This window comes from Rousettus aegyptiacus, unplaced genomic scaffold (genome assembly GCF_014176215.1).
Source record: "Rousettus aegyptiacus isolate mRouAeg1 unplaced genomic scaffold, mRouAeg1.p scaffold_m13_p_4, whole genome shotgun sequence".
NCBI lineage: Eukaryota > Metazoa > Chordata > Mammalia > Chiroptera > Pteropodidae > Rousettus > Rousettus aegyptiacus.
This window is the reverse complement of record NW_023416307.1, coordinates 124,515,291-124,531,782: the sequence shown is the minus strand read 5'-3', so window position 1 is coordinate 124,531,782 and position 16,492 is coordinate 124,515,291.

Genomic DNA, 16,492 nt, shown 5'->3' with positions numbered 1-16,492 from the left:
ACTGTTTGCTCATCATTATGAAACCAAAATACAACAGTCAGCAAGTCTCTACGTCTTCATTAGCTCAGGCCTAGTCCTAGGCTCAGAATTCTGTGATGTTTTGTACATGAGACCATGAGGCTGCTGGGTGGTCAAAAGAGCATTTTTTGTAATTAGACCCCTGGGGGTGCATTCTGACCCTGTGAAATCTGACACAGATTTCAATATTTGGACAAGTCACAATTGACAGGGAACTTGTTACCTCACCATGCAGTCTATTTCAATATTAAGCTGCCCACAAGGTTGGAATGTTCTTCCTAATATTGAGCTTGAAATTGCCTTCCTATAACTGTACCCCCATGGTCTGAAGTCTGCCCTTGGGCCATAAAGACTGAAAAAACTGCCTCTCCTCACTCCTTCTGGTTCCCAGAGGAAAGGAGGAGGAGCAGCAGAATGCCTGGCCTGAGGCTCCCCTGTGGCTCTTTGAAGCCAGGTACGAGAGACTAGCAGAGTCAGGTATCAGCTGCCACCATGCAGACCTTGGCCTGGCCCTTTAGACAATACGAAGCCCCCAGGCTTCTCACCTGACAAGGCCCCCTCTGCCTGGAATGACCGTCTCCTGAATTCCACCCCACTTCTGCCTAGAAAACGCCACCAATCTTTCAAGACCCAGCTCAACCACTTCTTCCAGGAAGCCTTTGCTGATTCTCCAGAAGGGATGGTGCATCTCTCTTCCTCTGGGTTCCCACTGCACATAGACCCCTCCTCCCCAACCCATCCCTATAGAAATATCTATACAGAGCTTCTGTGATACACTAAAGTTCTCTTTTGTCCAAAGTCTCTAAGGCAGAGATGGTGTCTCATTCATTCTATCTTAGCTCCTGGCTCACTGAGGCTTACATTGCACATTAGTACCAGGGAGAAAGGAACTACTGCTGGAAGGCAGGCACACAGACTGACCCTCCTCTGACCCGTCCATGTGTTATTTTACACAACAAGAGTGTACACACAGACGTGGGAGTGGGCATGGAAAGATATAAGCCATCGCTGAGCTCCATCTCCAATCCCGTCCTCTTCATGAACTATCCCACTGGCAGGTGTGGACAACCCATCCAGCATCACCCATAGAACCATTGCTTTGCAACCCTTTATTGTGCCCAGAGGCTCAGCATCAGAGCCAGAAAAGGCCCTTTCCTCAATGGAGGTCCCTAGTGAAGATCTTCTAATAATATGGGATGAAGCAGAGGCCCACCCCTAACAGTATTACAAAAAGGACTGCCCAGGAGCTTCGTTATCATCCTATTACTATAAATGATGGCTTGAATCCACCATCAGCTTTGGTATTACCATATAATCACTTCTGTAAAAAGCTGTGGAACCATCATTAGCACAAGGAGCAAATTAAACGACTTGCCAGTAGGGATTTTACTACTGATAAAATAAAATTAAATTAAACTAAAAAAATAGAACAGTATGAATATTGTATTACAATGATCATACTAACGGAGCCAGCCAACGAGAAGAGCCAGAATCAGATAAACCACAACATCTTGCCTCATTTGCATTCAGTAACCAAGATAGTTAGCTGGATTCTCTTAGAGACCTACTTAACCAATAGCTGACCCATTCTACCAAATGCAAAATGGAATTTCTTTTTTTTAATTGAGCTATAATTAACATTTAACATTGTATTAGTTTTACATGAGCAACATAATGATTTGGTATATGTATATATTTTGAAATGATCACCACAATAAGTTTAGTTAACATCTATCATCACACATAGTTAAATTTTTCTTTCTTCTGATGAGAACTTTGAAGATCTCTTCTCTTAGCAACTTTTGAATACACAATACAGTGTTACTAACTATAATTCCCATGCTGCACATTACATCCCAGGACTTATTGTAACTGGAAATTTGAACCTTTTGATCCACTATGCCAAACACTCCCTCCTCAGAGAGGATTTCTTAAAGGCACAGAAACCCCTGCACGTCATTTGGTCCGTGAGGTTATAACTCACATCGAATCCCCACTCCCAGGACCTTTTCTGAGGTATGAAAAGGGAGATTTTAACACTCCTCTTCAAACTTGCTGTGTGACCTTGAGCAAGTTGCTCTCTCACTCTGGGTGTCAGCTTCTTCATCTATACAATGATCGGGTTTGATTAGATATTTTACAGATGATCTTCAATAAAATGAGAATAATGCTCCTTGCCCTGCTTCTTGGGACCGTTATCAGATTCAAATGAATAATATAAGTGAAAGCATGTTACAAGGAAAATACTGTTTAAAAATATGAAGTTTTATAAAGTGAAAACATGTACGTGTATAGTAATGTGCATATGCCAGATATAACCAAGAAATTCATAAACATATACCACTATATGGAGCCATAATCCCTCTGCATATCTGTGTATTTCAACATCCCTATCATTCCCTCTTTAGAGAAGAGTCTGTGGCTATAGGAATTGATAATTAATGGCAGTGTGTACAGAAACACAACTTACAGCATATCAGTACAGTTGTTAGCTAAGTAAGTTAGCTAAGTAGTTTTCTTGCACCTCTCCTTTTTTTTTTCTTTTTATGTTTCCTGCTTCCCTTCCTTCCTTCCTTCCTTCCTTCCTTCCTTCCTTCCTTCCTTCCTTCCTTTTTAATCCCCTCTACATTCATTTAGCACCTCTGTCATGAGATTTGGGTGCAAGATGTGGGAACACAGTAATGAATTAAACAGACATCATTCTCCTCATGTATTTTCCAGTTTAATGAGAGAGACATAAAGATAAAACATCGATGACTGAAAATGAAAAGAAATGATGAGAAGGGGCATGGAGCTGAGAGGTATCAACTCTAAGGAGGGTGCAGTCGACTGGATGTCATGTCCCACAAAATTCATATTTTGAAATCCTAATGTCAGCGTGATAGTATTTGGAGGTGGAGCCTTTGGGAGGTGATTAGGTCATGAGGGTGGAGTCCCCATACATGGGATTGGTGCCCTTATAAGAAGAGGTCAGAGAGCTAGCTCGCTCTTTCCGCCATGTAAGGATACAAGTCAGCAAATCACAACCCCGAAGAGGGCCCTCACCAGAACCCAACAAGACACCATGATCTTAGACTTCCAGGCTCCACAACTGTGAGAAATAAATTTCTGTTGTTTACAAGCCAAGCAGTCTATGATACTTGTTATAGCAGCCCAAACTTATTAAGAAAGAGGTTGTCAGTGAAGGGCTCCCCAAGAAGTGAATTTAAAGCTTTTTCCTTAAAGATAAGGGGCAGCCAGCCACGTGACAATCAAAGGAGAAAAGTATGGCAGGCAGAGAGGCAGCAGGTGCCAAGACCCTGAGGCAGGAAAGGGCTTAGCACGTTCAAGAAACAAGAACACAGCCAGGGAGGCTGGTGTGCAGGAAACAAGGAAGAGCAAAGAGTGGGTAGATGGCCTTGCCGAGACTCGTGGGGAATCACAGACACAGAAGGTGTATGTGTGTGTGTGTGTATACATATATATACATGTTATATATACATTATATATATTATAAATACATACATTTTATATATATATATTAGATAGATAGATAGAAGGAAGATAGATAGATAGATAGATAGATAGATAGATAGATGATAGATAGATAGATAGATAGATGATAGATAGATAGATAGATAGATAGATAGATAGATAGATAGATAGATAGATTCTCTGTGAGAAATGAGTTGCAGGGAGCCGCAAGAAAAGGCCGGAGGACCGTTAGCACACACATGGGGACAGGTTCAAAGTAAAATCAATGACCTTTTCTGTCCAATGGAGTGTGTGGCGCTGAGCAGGAGAAAGGACACAAGGATGAGGTTCAAGATTCTGGACGAAGCGCCAGGCGGATGATCAATCCAGAAAGCAGGGAATGGACAAGTTTCGGGGAAATATCAGAGTTCTGCTTCGGGTTAGTGAAGACGCTTGAGGGACAAGTGAGTAGAATCAAACAGAGGCAGCTGGGTGTTGTATTAGTCTGGTTTGGTCAGGAAAACAGAAACCACGCCAGTTCTTTTAACAGAGAAAATTGAATGTGGGTGCTGGTCAAACAGACATTGGAGGACTGAAGACAGAAAAGGGTCACTGGGAATAACAGAGGTGGTGGCTTCAGGGAGCTGCTGTCACCTCTAGGACTGGGGTAATGAAGGAAGGGGCGGGGTTAGCACAACTAGAGGCTCAGAGAAGGAGCCCAGCTGCGCTGGGACCCGGATCTCGAAGCAGAGTCGCTGCCAGGCTGGCGCTGGTGGATCCGAGGGAGTTCTAGGAGGCCGGTAGTAGGATCCTGGGGGTCAAAAGATGAAAACTGATGGCAGCAGCTGAACCGCCACTGCCCAGAAAGGACCACTGCTGCAGTGACGCCATCCAGGAGCGTGAGCAAGGCAGGAAGCTGCACTCTTGTTTTCCCCCTCCAGGCTTCCGGGCTCCCTCGAGCATACCCTCGTAGTAGAGCCTAGCAAAGCCAGCTGGCAAAAGAAAAATGCCATCTGCAAAGCCACAGCCCACATGACAGACTGAGTCTAGAAAGGTGGGTTTAGGGCTGATAGACAAAAGCTATATCGGCACAGTTACGTGGGAGTAGAACTCAAAGGATAGGCCTGGGCTGGGGACACAAACTTGAGACTCGTCAGTGGGCACAACTCAGTGTCTTCTAAAATACTAATGGCATCAGTGCCCTGAACTCAGCTAGACTCTGTAGGAAAAACCAGAGAGACACAAAGCTAGTTCCTGTCTTTGGTTGCTTCTTAACCACAAGACAACCACAAGGGCAACTGGAAAGCAATTAAGCAATGGAATTGGTCGCTTTGCCTCTGGAGCAATGGCTCCCAACCCCAGGTGAGCACTGGAATCATCTATGGAGCTTTAAAAAATGCAGACGCCCAAGTCCCACCAACCAGTGCAGGTTGGGGGATGGGTTAGACATTTGTATTCTCTAAAAGCCTCTGAGTGATTCTGAGAAATAGCTCTCTCCCAGGCCAACAGGCATTTGGGCCCCACAAGATGGCGGCTTTTGAAGAATGGGCAGCAATTGGATAAGGTGCGGGCCAGAGGAAAAGCTGCCAAGAGGTCGACTTACAAAAGAGCAGGAAGGCAGGAATGAATGGGATACTGGGTACAATAGGTATTCAAAAAATGCTCATTGATTTGAGTTGGGACCCACAGCTCTCCAAACATGAAGAGGGAGACGTGGTGAATGAGAAACACAGAGTATGTGGGGGAAATGGTGATGTCATTTAAACTGTTACCATTTCACCAGCTGCCCCACTCCAAAATACGTAAGGTATAAATGCAAGGAACAAATGAACCCCAAGGTGGTAGGGGTACTCCTACACGCAAGCATCCCTATCTCTGTCCACCACCACGTCTTTTTGATTAAGCCACCACCAACACCCAGGCCCCACAGTCAGCTATGCAACACACACACACACACACACACACACACACACACACACACATGCACGCACACACACACTGATATAAGCACATATGCATGCATACATCAACATACAGACACACACTTGTGCACACACAAACACATACACATACACTTGTATATACACACATGCCACATTCACCGCCTCTGAATCATGTCATCCATGCTAAGGTCAGTGAAAAGTTCATGAACCAATAGGTACTTGCTTGAGGCTTAAAGGACTAGAAGATCAAAGAGGCGCGGTTCTGAGAGAATACTTAAATATCTGTGACAGGAGATAAGATGGGAGGAAGAGAAGTGTTCACATGACAGAAAGGGGTGAATGAAGGCATTTCCCAGTCACCTCGGTTTCTAAATGATCTGTGAAGCCATTTTGGTTTGAAATCAAAGGGTTTCTCTGCCAGCAAATGACCAGAAGAATCACGCAGTGTAGAAGTTCTCAGAAAAGCTAATACATTCTAAGGCAATAATTGACTAAATCTAAAAAAAAAAAAAAAAAAAAAAAAAAGCAATTCGGGGAGAAGCCCAAGGGACATGTGTTACTGCAAAGCTGAACCGGGCCCAAGTTGTAGAAATTAGCAAAATAGTGTCCAAAACAGTTCTTCATGACTTCATTTCCATTCCTTTAATTCCACTAGGAGCTGCAATTTCCAAATTTTCCTTCAGGAAAAAAAACATCATTTAGTTCAGAAATGATGCTTTCTATATAAAACTGGAGCTGTTTCAGGGTTTATTTCTTTGATTTTTTTTTTCCTTCCAAGAAAATCAGAATAAAGGGAATCTTTTATCTTAATAAAATCTTACACGAAAAATTTTCTCTCAGCACCAAAGCAGACAACGAGTTCACTCAACAAAAATTAACCAAATGCTGCACCTGCCTGGTCCTGGGCACATGGAGCAAATATAGTAGGCTCTGCCTGCCATGAAATGATGGGAGAAAGTGAAGCCCGACCCCTGTGGAGGCTCTGCTATCCAGGCCAGTTTTCATCAAAGACGTGGAACATCTCTGGGATCATGAAAATAGAAGGAAGTTTAAAGGAGCAGAGAAGCAAGAAGTGGGCATACCACATGGGGACAGCATGAATAATGGTGTAGAGGCTGGACTAGGATGTCAGACGTGTGAGTACAAAACTGTACAAAATATATATAATGTCTCTACCCTCAATTCCTGACACCACACTCCTAAAACCCTTGTAAATTCCTAAGTGGTGAGAGCACTAGGAGCATCTTTTGTTCTAATGAGGCAACTCTGGGTCGGCTCCCAAGTAGGGCTTGTCACCAGAAAGCCCAAGCCATGATTAAAGGGTTGGAATTTTCAGCCCCACTCCACTTTCTCCAGAGAGGGGAGAGTGCCTGGGAATGGAGTTAATAACTAATCCTGCTTACATGATGAAGCTTCCATAAAAATCCCAAGAGTGCAGGGTTCGAGATGTTTCCAGGTTGGTACACACATCCACGTATTGGGAGGGTGATGCACCCCAACTCCACAGGGATAAAAGCTCTTACACCTGGGACCTCCTAGACCTCACCCTATGTATCTCTTTATCTGGCTGTTCATCTGTATCCTTTATTATAATATCCGTTAGTCAACTGGTCAACATGTTTTCCTGAGTTCTGCAAGCTATTCTAGCAAATAACCAAGCTCAAGAAAGAGTTTTTAGGAACACTGATTCAGAGCCAGTCGATCAGAAATATAGGTGAAAACCTGTGACTTGTGATTGGGGTCCGAAATGTGGGCAGTCTCATGGGACTGAGACCTTAACTTGTGGGATCTGACGCTAACTCAAGGTAGACAGTGTCAGAATTGAAGTGAATTACAGAACACGCAGCTGGTGTTGTGGAGAATTGCTTGGTGTAGAAACCCTCCCTCCACATTTGGTGACCAGAAATGTCAGGAGTGAAGTGAAGTGTGGCTGTAGTGTGAGAATAAAGGAGAAATGCACAGGTGTGTGTTTTTCCTCTTCAATGAATGGTAAGTCTGGATGGGGATTTGTGGACAGATTGTAGGGGTCAATGCAAAGCAGGTTTCGAGTTTATCCTGTGGCTAATGAGGAGCATATATAGGTTGTTGAGCTGGAAATGAGTAATAATAGTAATTATAATAGTAATAGCTAATGCTTATAACCATACTCCAGGCATTTTACATGTATTGGCTCATTTAATTTTCACAAAAACCCTGTGAGGTAGGCACTATCATTACCTCCATTTTACTGATGAGGAAACTGATGCACAGAGAGGTTACTACCTTGCCCGAGGTCACATAGCTTGTAAGTAGCACAGAGAGGTTGAGATTAAAACACAGCCTGTGCCCTCAGAGGCTGGGATGGGTGAGGGTTCTGTCACGCCTTCACACTGCACCCTGTCTCATGGCAAGCCGGCCTGAGAAAGAAGCCGGATGGCAGGAGGAGCGGAGGTGAGAGGAAGACGGGGCCTGGTGCTATCCCAGGGTCTGGGTCAGGATTCGCCCTTGCTCTCTCACCCTCCTGTGTAGCTTAAGCTAATTGGGGGAGGGGGTGTGCTTTCTCTTCTTCGCCCTTTGTTATTTTCAGATTGGGCCTCTTCCTCCGCTGGAAAACGGTGCCTTCTTCAGTGGCACTTAACTAAGTACTAAGTGCCAGACGCTGTGCTGATGCTGGGGACACAGCGATGAGGGAGACACTGGCCCACCCTCAGAAGCAGACCTGCGTAAAGGGCCACAGCACGCATGGCTGGGCAGGTCGTGGTGGGAGCAGGAAGGCCCGGGATGCTCTGGGGACTCAAGGAAGGCTCTCAGTGGGGGTAACATCCAAGTGACGGTCGGGAGGGTGAGTGGAGAGAGAAGAGAGGCATTGGAAGAGGGACACAGGTCCTCACCTAGGCCTGGGACCTACCAAGATCCTGTGACAAGGTCCAGACAGATACTTTGCCTGCATTGTTGCCTCATGTCAGCGGAGTCTTTGGGTGCTCATTCCCCCAACAAAAATAGTAACAGAAGAGCCACTGATGTTCAAGTGACAGACATTCAGTGTCCCCAAATAGCGTTTGTTTCCTAATTTAAAAGAAGTTGCAGGTCTTGCGTGGGCATAAGAGAATACCAATGGCTTACTGCAATCAGAGTCAACTTCTTTTGGGACCAGCCCAGTGCCTTTGTGGGTTTAAAGGTATGAATCCACCTGTCAGGTTGGAGGGAACTCACCTCAGGACTCACCCATGGAGACTGGATTTCCTCATCGGTTATCCCAAACTATGAAAACCAGATCTTCCCTCCCAGCTCTCCAGAATAGCCAGGGAGGGAGTGTGAAGTCTCTAACACATTTTCAAGGATTCTCAGGAGGATATCTTATTTGAGCAATTGTCACTGTTCCAGGGTGATGCTCGAGAGAGAGCACCAGCTTTGAGGTACCCAGACGTAGGCCAGCATCCTGTCTCTGCCACTGTCTCTGTAGGGCCCTGTCGAAATGTTTACACTCTAGGCACTTTATTCTTCAAAAAAGAAAGAAATACCCATTGGGAAGACTACGGGGGTATAGAATGAAAATATATCCCCACCATGTCAAGCATAGGGCCTGGCCTGTGGCAGATGCTCAGTAATAGAGATTCGTTGCTACAACTACAAGGATAATCCACTCAGTTGCCATCCTTCCATTTAGCCAAGCCCTGATGCAACCTGCTGCTTTTAAGGACCCTCTTTAAGAATCTGGAAAAGTGACAGACCCTGGCAAAATGCACATATACACAAGATTTCACATAGGATATCAATGGAGTCATGAAGCCCCTAATCCCACCCCAGTGCCTCACCCTGCAGGTATTCAGGGGCTCCATGTTCAGAGGCTCCAAATTCAGAGGCTCCAGGTTCAGAGGCTCCAAGTTCAGAGGCCCTGCATTCAGGAGGACTTGACTATCTGAACTCATTTATTTTGCACTGAAACGAGAGTGAGGTGGCCTCTTTGTATCTTTTCCTAGGCCAATCTTGGGAGGCTGGTCACCATACTACCATGAACGACTTACAGAGATGGCCAGGCCCTGAGAGGCCTGGCATTGAACCACAGAGCAACCACGGAACTCCAGGAATTAGCATGCACACCAAGCACTGTGCAGCTTGAGGAATCAGCAGCACCTATCCCATGCACGAGCTTGAAATTTTCAAACACAGGAAACTGCTGTGGCAACAAATACAAAATAGAGTTACTAAAAGCATAAGCACCACCCTATGTAGGTACCAGAAATATTTGACATTTAGGCAGACCCTCAAACTTGACAAGGTCAGAAATCCCTGCTGTGCTCTAGCCGTTCTTCCCAGACCCCCAGTCCAGTGTGGGCATCCATGACAGGGGGTTGCCTAGGCAATGCCTGAACAGTTGGCCTCCTGTGGCAACTAATATAATTAAAGTGGAAACCTTTCAGAGCACAGTTTAAGCAGAATAGAATCATGCCACATCCAAGGGCCCCTTTTTTTTTAGCTCCTGCAAATAAATCCCATTTCCAGGGTCTGTGGGTCACAGACTCTGCTCACAGCCACTTCACTAGTTCTCCAATCTTAGACTCTCATACACAAAAAGAAAGGTTTAGGTTGGGTTGATTCGTATGTCTTTGTTTCTTTTATCTTTGCTCTCTTAAAGTCACAGAAACTAAAATTAGAGGAAAAGATAAAATGGTATAAGCCTATGTTTCAATTTGCTCTCAAACTGCTACTCAATCAAAATAGTAGGTTTAAACTGTCTCTACTAGACATTAGCCAATGAAAACAAGAAGTTTAACGATAGCAGCAGAGATGCCTTACAGCAAGCAAGTCGAATAAATGAAACTTTTTACACAGTCCTCTCCATCACCTATACGCTCCTCTGATTCCAAGCCTGTGCTTCTCCCATCCCTTTCTTTATGCTTACTTAATCTTCCAAGGGCTTTTCTCTTGAAATAAGGTGAACAAATCTATCACTTTCTCCATCTCTCCCCTTGTAAATAATCACCTGCGTTACCTGCAATTCAGAAAGCTTCCACCAGGGGGTGGTACTTCATTACTGCAGATTATGCAGCAACATCTGTATAAATCAGAGTTGAAACATGAACATTTGTTCTATCAGCCTCCAGGTAGTGGAATTGTGGGATAAATCTTTTTCTGCATCTTTATCCTTTTCCTCTACTTTCAATAGAGAATATATTTCTTTGATAATCAGAAAATAAAATGTTTTAAAGTTATTATATTAAAATAGTATTATGCAAATAAAAAAGATAGCAAAATGGATGCTGGGATATTACCTTTCATTACCATTAAATATAAGGCTATATGTTCCGTGATGTACAAGAGGAATTCAAGGACTCTGGATGCAGTCACGATCTGCGGCTTGTCCATCCCATTAAATGGCGGTTTATTGTTTGAATGGTCATCCTTGTCGTCCTTGCACTTGATGTGTTAGTTTGGCTCAGAAGAAAAACACAAAATGCTGCCACTGCAGAGAATCTGAATCCCAGGGATTCCAATGACTGGTCTCTCCTTTAGCCTCAAAACATCCTTTCAATTTGTCACTATTGATCAGTGTGTGCACAAAAAAATTTAGAGAAAGGAAAGAGGGAAACCAAGGTGTTTTTCTTGCCTTATCTTCTCAACTTTCCTCAGATTTACCACTAGAACTTTCCATTTTTACCTCAATTGCCAGTTTAAAAAAAAAAAGTAATAATGCCTCCTGCAATAGTGGTTGTAAAGAATTGTGTGAAAAATATTGTGTTGGGTATAAATTTCTACATGAAAAAAAAAATTTTTTTAAGTGTTTGGAGTTTATTGCTGATCCAGCAATGTCACTTTGGGGAACATATTCTGTGTAAATAAGCAAGTGTACAAAGATGCATGTCAGGGATGCTTATTGCAAAGTTATTCAAAATAACAAAAATATAAAATAATGTAAGTGTCTAGCACTTAAGAGCTTGGTTATTTAAATAATGATACTTCCACATTTTGAAATACTATAAGGTCATTGTAAGGAATAAGAGAAGGGTTTATGTGCTGGCACAGAAAGGTGTCCACTGGTTGGTGTAGGAGGTGAGAGAAAAAAGCAGATAACACAAGAGGAATTACAACCTAACCCTGTGGAGACTAGTCAACTAGACGAGGAGGAGAGGAATTAAGTGTAAATCAGGGTTTTTATTGAGATTTGACTAGACATTTTTCCATGTGAAAACAGGGTTCTTATAATTGAGAAGTGGCCAGAAAGCTATGAACCCTTCTAGAGGCAACATTATGGGGACAGAAAGAGATCTGACAGAACATATTGGAAAACCATGATGCGATTAAGCTATTCAATAAATGGTTACACCATTATATAAACTATAAGTTATATATGATAATTGTTATATATTATATATAGTTCTATATTATAGATGCTATATATAATACATATTTAGCATGTTGAGATATTTATATTTTGATTTCTGAGAAAACAAATGACCAGGCATGGGTCCGAGACTGGGCTGTCTGTTGAGCAGTGCCCCTGCAGTGGTAACAGACTGCAGCCTTCTCCTCTCCCTAGTTCCCTGGGCCCTACCAATATGGCTCACTCAGCAAATTTCCCTTCAAATGTTCAGCCTGTGGCAATGAGATATCTTTATAGCTTTCCATTTAGTATCCCCCTGAGAATTATCATTTGCTTTTACAAGGTATTACTGAGAAACAAAGGCAACAAAAACACTTTAATTTTTCAGGCAATTTGATTCTTCTTCTTTCAGATAATGGAAGAATCAGAACCCTATCAGGCAGAGAACTGGATCTCAGAGCCGGAAGATGGAGATTCTTGTCTGGTCAGTGGCCCAGACACTTCATACAACTTAAACAAGACCCTCGGGCTCTCTGGTTTTCATTTTCCTCTCATGCAGATCCTCTGCAAGATATGCCCCCAAACATCCTACGTGCCAAGATGTCTTTTGTTGTGCAAAACACCTGAGCGAGGTTGATAACCAGAACATGTGTGTTCTAGTCCTCCTCATTCCACCAAGGAGCACAGTGATCCCAAGCAAGGAATTTAGTGTCATCGAGCATTCGTTTCCTTATCTTTAAAATAAGTCATGCTTTACCAACCTCCCAGGTATTACCATCGATTTTTATGTTTTAGTTATCTAGTGCAGCATACCACCACAAAACATAGTAGCTAAAAACAACCATCTATTTTGCTCATGATTACATGGGTCAAGGATTTGGGAAAAGACCTAACTGAGTGTTTCATCTTAACCCTGTGTGGCATCACATGGGACCTCTGAGGCTAGAGGATTCAGTTCCGCAGTACTTCTTCACTCACATGTCTGGCACAATGATACTTCTCAATACCTCGCTCTCTCCCTCCTCCCCCCGCCCCCGCCCTCTCTCTCTCTACACACACACACATGCGCGCGCACGCACGCAAGATATCTCATCCTAGAGCCTAAATATGGCAGTCAGGAAGCTTCCAGTCAATTAAAAACTACTCCCAAAACTGGCACAGCATAACTTTTGCTGGATTTATTTTATTGGTTGAAGTAGTCAAAGTCCAGCCTAGAATCAAAGTTTAAGAAATTATCTTCATTTTTTGATGGAGAAATGGCAAGTGCACATTGCAGAGGAGTAAATGGGTAGTAGATATTGGAAAACAGAATGTGTCGTATATTGTTTTTATTGTTATTCTGGACAAAAATGATGATAGATATAGAAAGTCTTTGAAAAATTAAATCTCCGTGCATCCATCAAGTGTCATTAAGATCCTCATTTCGATTTTTCATTAGTGTGACTTTGAGGTAAGCAATGGCTCCATTCCAAATACAGCTACAGTGGTCTCCAAAGCATTATCTGTCCCTTAGACTGACTTCAGTTAGAGTCCCAGGGTAATTTCTTCAACAGGAGGACATAGAGATCTCTTGATTGAACAGAGACTTGATATATCAGTCATGACATGCCAGATTATGATCTAGTAACTGACAACCACAAAATCAATGGCTTGAGAAAAGTGTAACTCTTTCTCACTGTATGCCTATCACAGGTTGGCTGGGCCTTTGCTGCTCTGAGGCCTGAGCTGACAGGGCATGCACCACCTGCAGTCTTGCTGGGCACCACAGCAAAGGCAGGGAGTATGACTTCCACCCAGAAATGAGACATGTCACTTCCACTCATATTACCTTGGCCAACAGAAGCCACACCTGACCTCAAAGGGGAAGGCGTAGCCATCTTTCTATGCTCCAGATGGACAACCAGAAATACTGAAGAACTGCATTCCTATGATGATACTTGGATTGAACTTTTTCAAGATTCTGCTCAAGGACATTTTCAGAGCCCCTTCTCAATGTGTAAGCACCTGATTGAAAATGCAGAGAGAAAATGCATGCTGTTATCCTATATTCTCCTGCTCTAATATGCTGTATTTTTTTTTTTTTTTTGCAAAGCTTTTCCTTGCTATTTCTTGTAAGACATTTCCCAAGGGAGTGACAGTGATTGAAATCCTGACCTTGCCTGGAGATTCACAAAGAACAAAATGTTCCCTGGGGGAGGTTCACAATAGTATCCATCTGCTACCTCCACAGAACACATGGAGATGCCACATGCAACCCACATTAGTGAGTCTCCACCCAGAGTTTCATGTTATTGGCTTAGATTGTAGTGTGTTAATGAAGTCAGCACAGCAGAGTGGAGAGAACAGTGCAGTAGGAATTACGTTCCATGGGTTCAAAACCACCACTTCCTAACATGTGACTGTGGACAATTTACTCAACTTCTTTGAGCCTCAGTTTTCTCAGCTGTAAAATGACAATAGTAATAACACCTTCTGGAGCTGTTCTGAGAATCAAATAAGATAATATGTTTAGGACACTAGGAACAGTGCCTGGAATTTTTTAAATTGCTATTCTTGCTGTAGTTGGTGTTGTTATTTGGCCTGGCTCTGAAAGCCAATGACCAGTGTTGAACCCTGTGCATTAATTGATGGTCACACTCATCTGGTCAGACCCTTGGTACTCATGTAGGAGAGCACAGCCATTAGGGCTGTGAAGATAAAATGAAAAAAGATGCAAAAAGCAGCAGTCCTTTACATTTAATTATTTTGAGATGAAATAGTTTTATGCATGGAATAAGGAGATAGTTATCCTTCTTATCCCAAAATATCTCCTACCAACCTGCCAAGATGCCTGATATTTTCTCATGAGAAATTCATTCATTTGGCCTAACCATCACCTTGTCTAAGTGCCTCATAAACATTCATTGAACATATCCAGGACAGAAGGAAAGGGCTTAACAGGAATAACCAAGGCATTTCTAATATATACCTTGGTGAAAAGGACTAGAAATTTCTCCTGCCCAGTAATCAATCTCAGAGGAAAATAACTAAAATTCCACCTGTGTGATGACATTAAAAATTCTTTTTTTAATTAAAATTATTGGGGTGACATTGGTTAATAAAATCATTTAGGTTTCAAGTGTATCTAAAATTCTTATTAAAATGTTTTTCGTCCATCTGTATCACTGAAATGGTTTCTGAACCAGCATTCTTGCCTCTAATCAGCCTCCTCTAATCCAGCCTCTAAATTTCTGCTGGTAATAGCTATGATCATGTCGTAAACTTAGTCTAATGCCATTTGCTTCAAAATGGATACTGGTTTTCGATACGGCATGGGAGGTCCCCTATCCTCATACCCTCGGCTCCCTCTTTAGCCTTGTCATTTACGGCTGCCTCCAGCTCCCTCATCACCAACATTCTAACTCAAACATACAAGTTGGCTAGGCAGGAAGTAAGATGCAGCAAAGGCATCTTTTACCTGTCACCTTTACAAGAGTTGTCGCCTTTGCCTCCATCACACTGAATGGAAATCATAGTGTGGGGAAAACTTTCCTCCATCAGCATTATCATGTGATTCCTGAGGGACCAATGATTTTAACACCCATTCCCTCCAGACATAAGAATGGGCATGTGACTCAGGCTCAGCCAACTAGAGAACTACTTTCCATTGGAAATATAATTAGTCCAGGTATGGCTGAGATATCAGAATAGGGCAAATCAGAGCTTTCCCTTGTGGTGTTATTAAATGAAGTCTTATTTCTTCAGTTAGGAAGCTAGAATAATGTACACCTAGAGGGTGCCAGAACCTCTCCTCTCCTCTTGTCTCCAATGCAAAGATATTGTCAGCTGGAGGAACTAAAGAAGAAAAGGAAGCAGGAGAGGGAGAGAGAAGGAGGGAGGGAAAGAGAGAGAGGGAGAGGATATGAATACATAACAGACCTTATTTTCATCCCTGGATCCACCCAAGCCTGGTTTGGTGAATTTAAAATATGTCCATAAATTATTTAATACCCCTCCCTTCAATAGGTTAAGCCCGATTTCCCTCTCCTTGAGTGTGGGCTGGATTTAGTGACTTGCTTCTAATAAATAGAATGTGGTAGAAATTACAGAGCATGACTTTTGAAGGTAGGTCTTAAAGGCATTGTGGCTTCTGCCTTGCTTTCTTTTGTATCACTTGCTCTAGGAGAAGCTAGGTGCCATGTCAGAGGACATTAAAGCAGCCCTAAAGAAAGAGCCATGTGATGAGGAACCAAGGCCTCCTGCCAACAGCCAGAAAGGAGCTGAAGGTCCCAGCCCATGGCCATGTGTGTACGCCATCTTGGAAATGGACCTTTCAGCCCTCGTCGAATCTTCAGATGTCCTGGCAAACATCTTATCTGCAACCCCATGAGACACCTGAGCCAGAACCACCCATTTATGCCACTACCAAAATCCTGACCTTCAGAAACTGTGGGGTATAAATGTTTGTTGTTTTAACTAAGTGTTGGGGTAATGTGTTTCTCAACAAAAGGTAAGTGATACATGAAGCATCTCCAGGTCCATTCTGGGATGTCCCATATTTTTTCTGAAGTTGAATTGGGTTTCTATCTTTCACATATGAAATTTCCCTAATTAGACTATCACCTTTCCCTTGCTTTTCCAACATCTTCAGCTAAGTCTCTCTTACCTTTCAGATTCTGAGTATTACATCCTCTAGGAAACCTCATCTGTCCTGCTTCCCATGCTCCCCCCATCCAAGCTGAGGAAGGGTCCCTTCTCGGAGTCCCCCTTCCTTCCACTAAGTGCCATTGTCATTTTG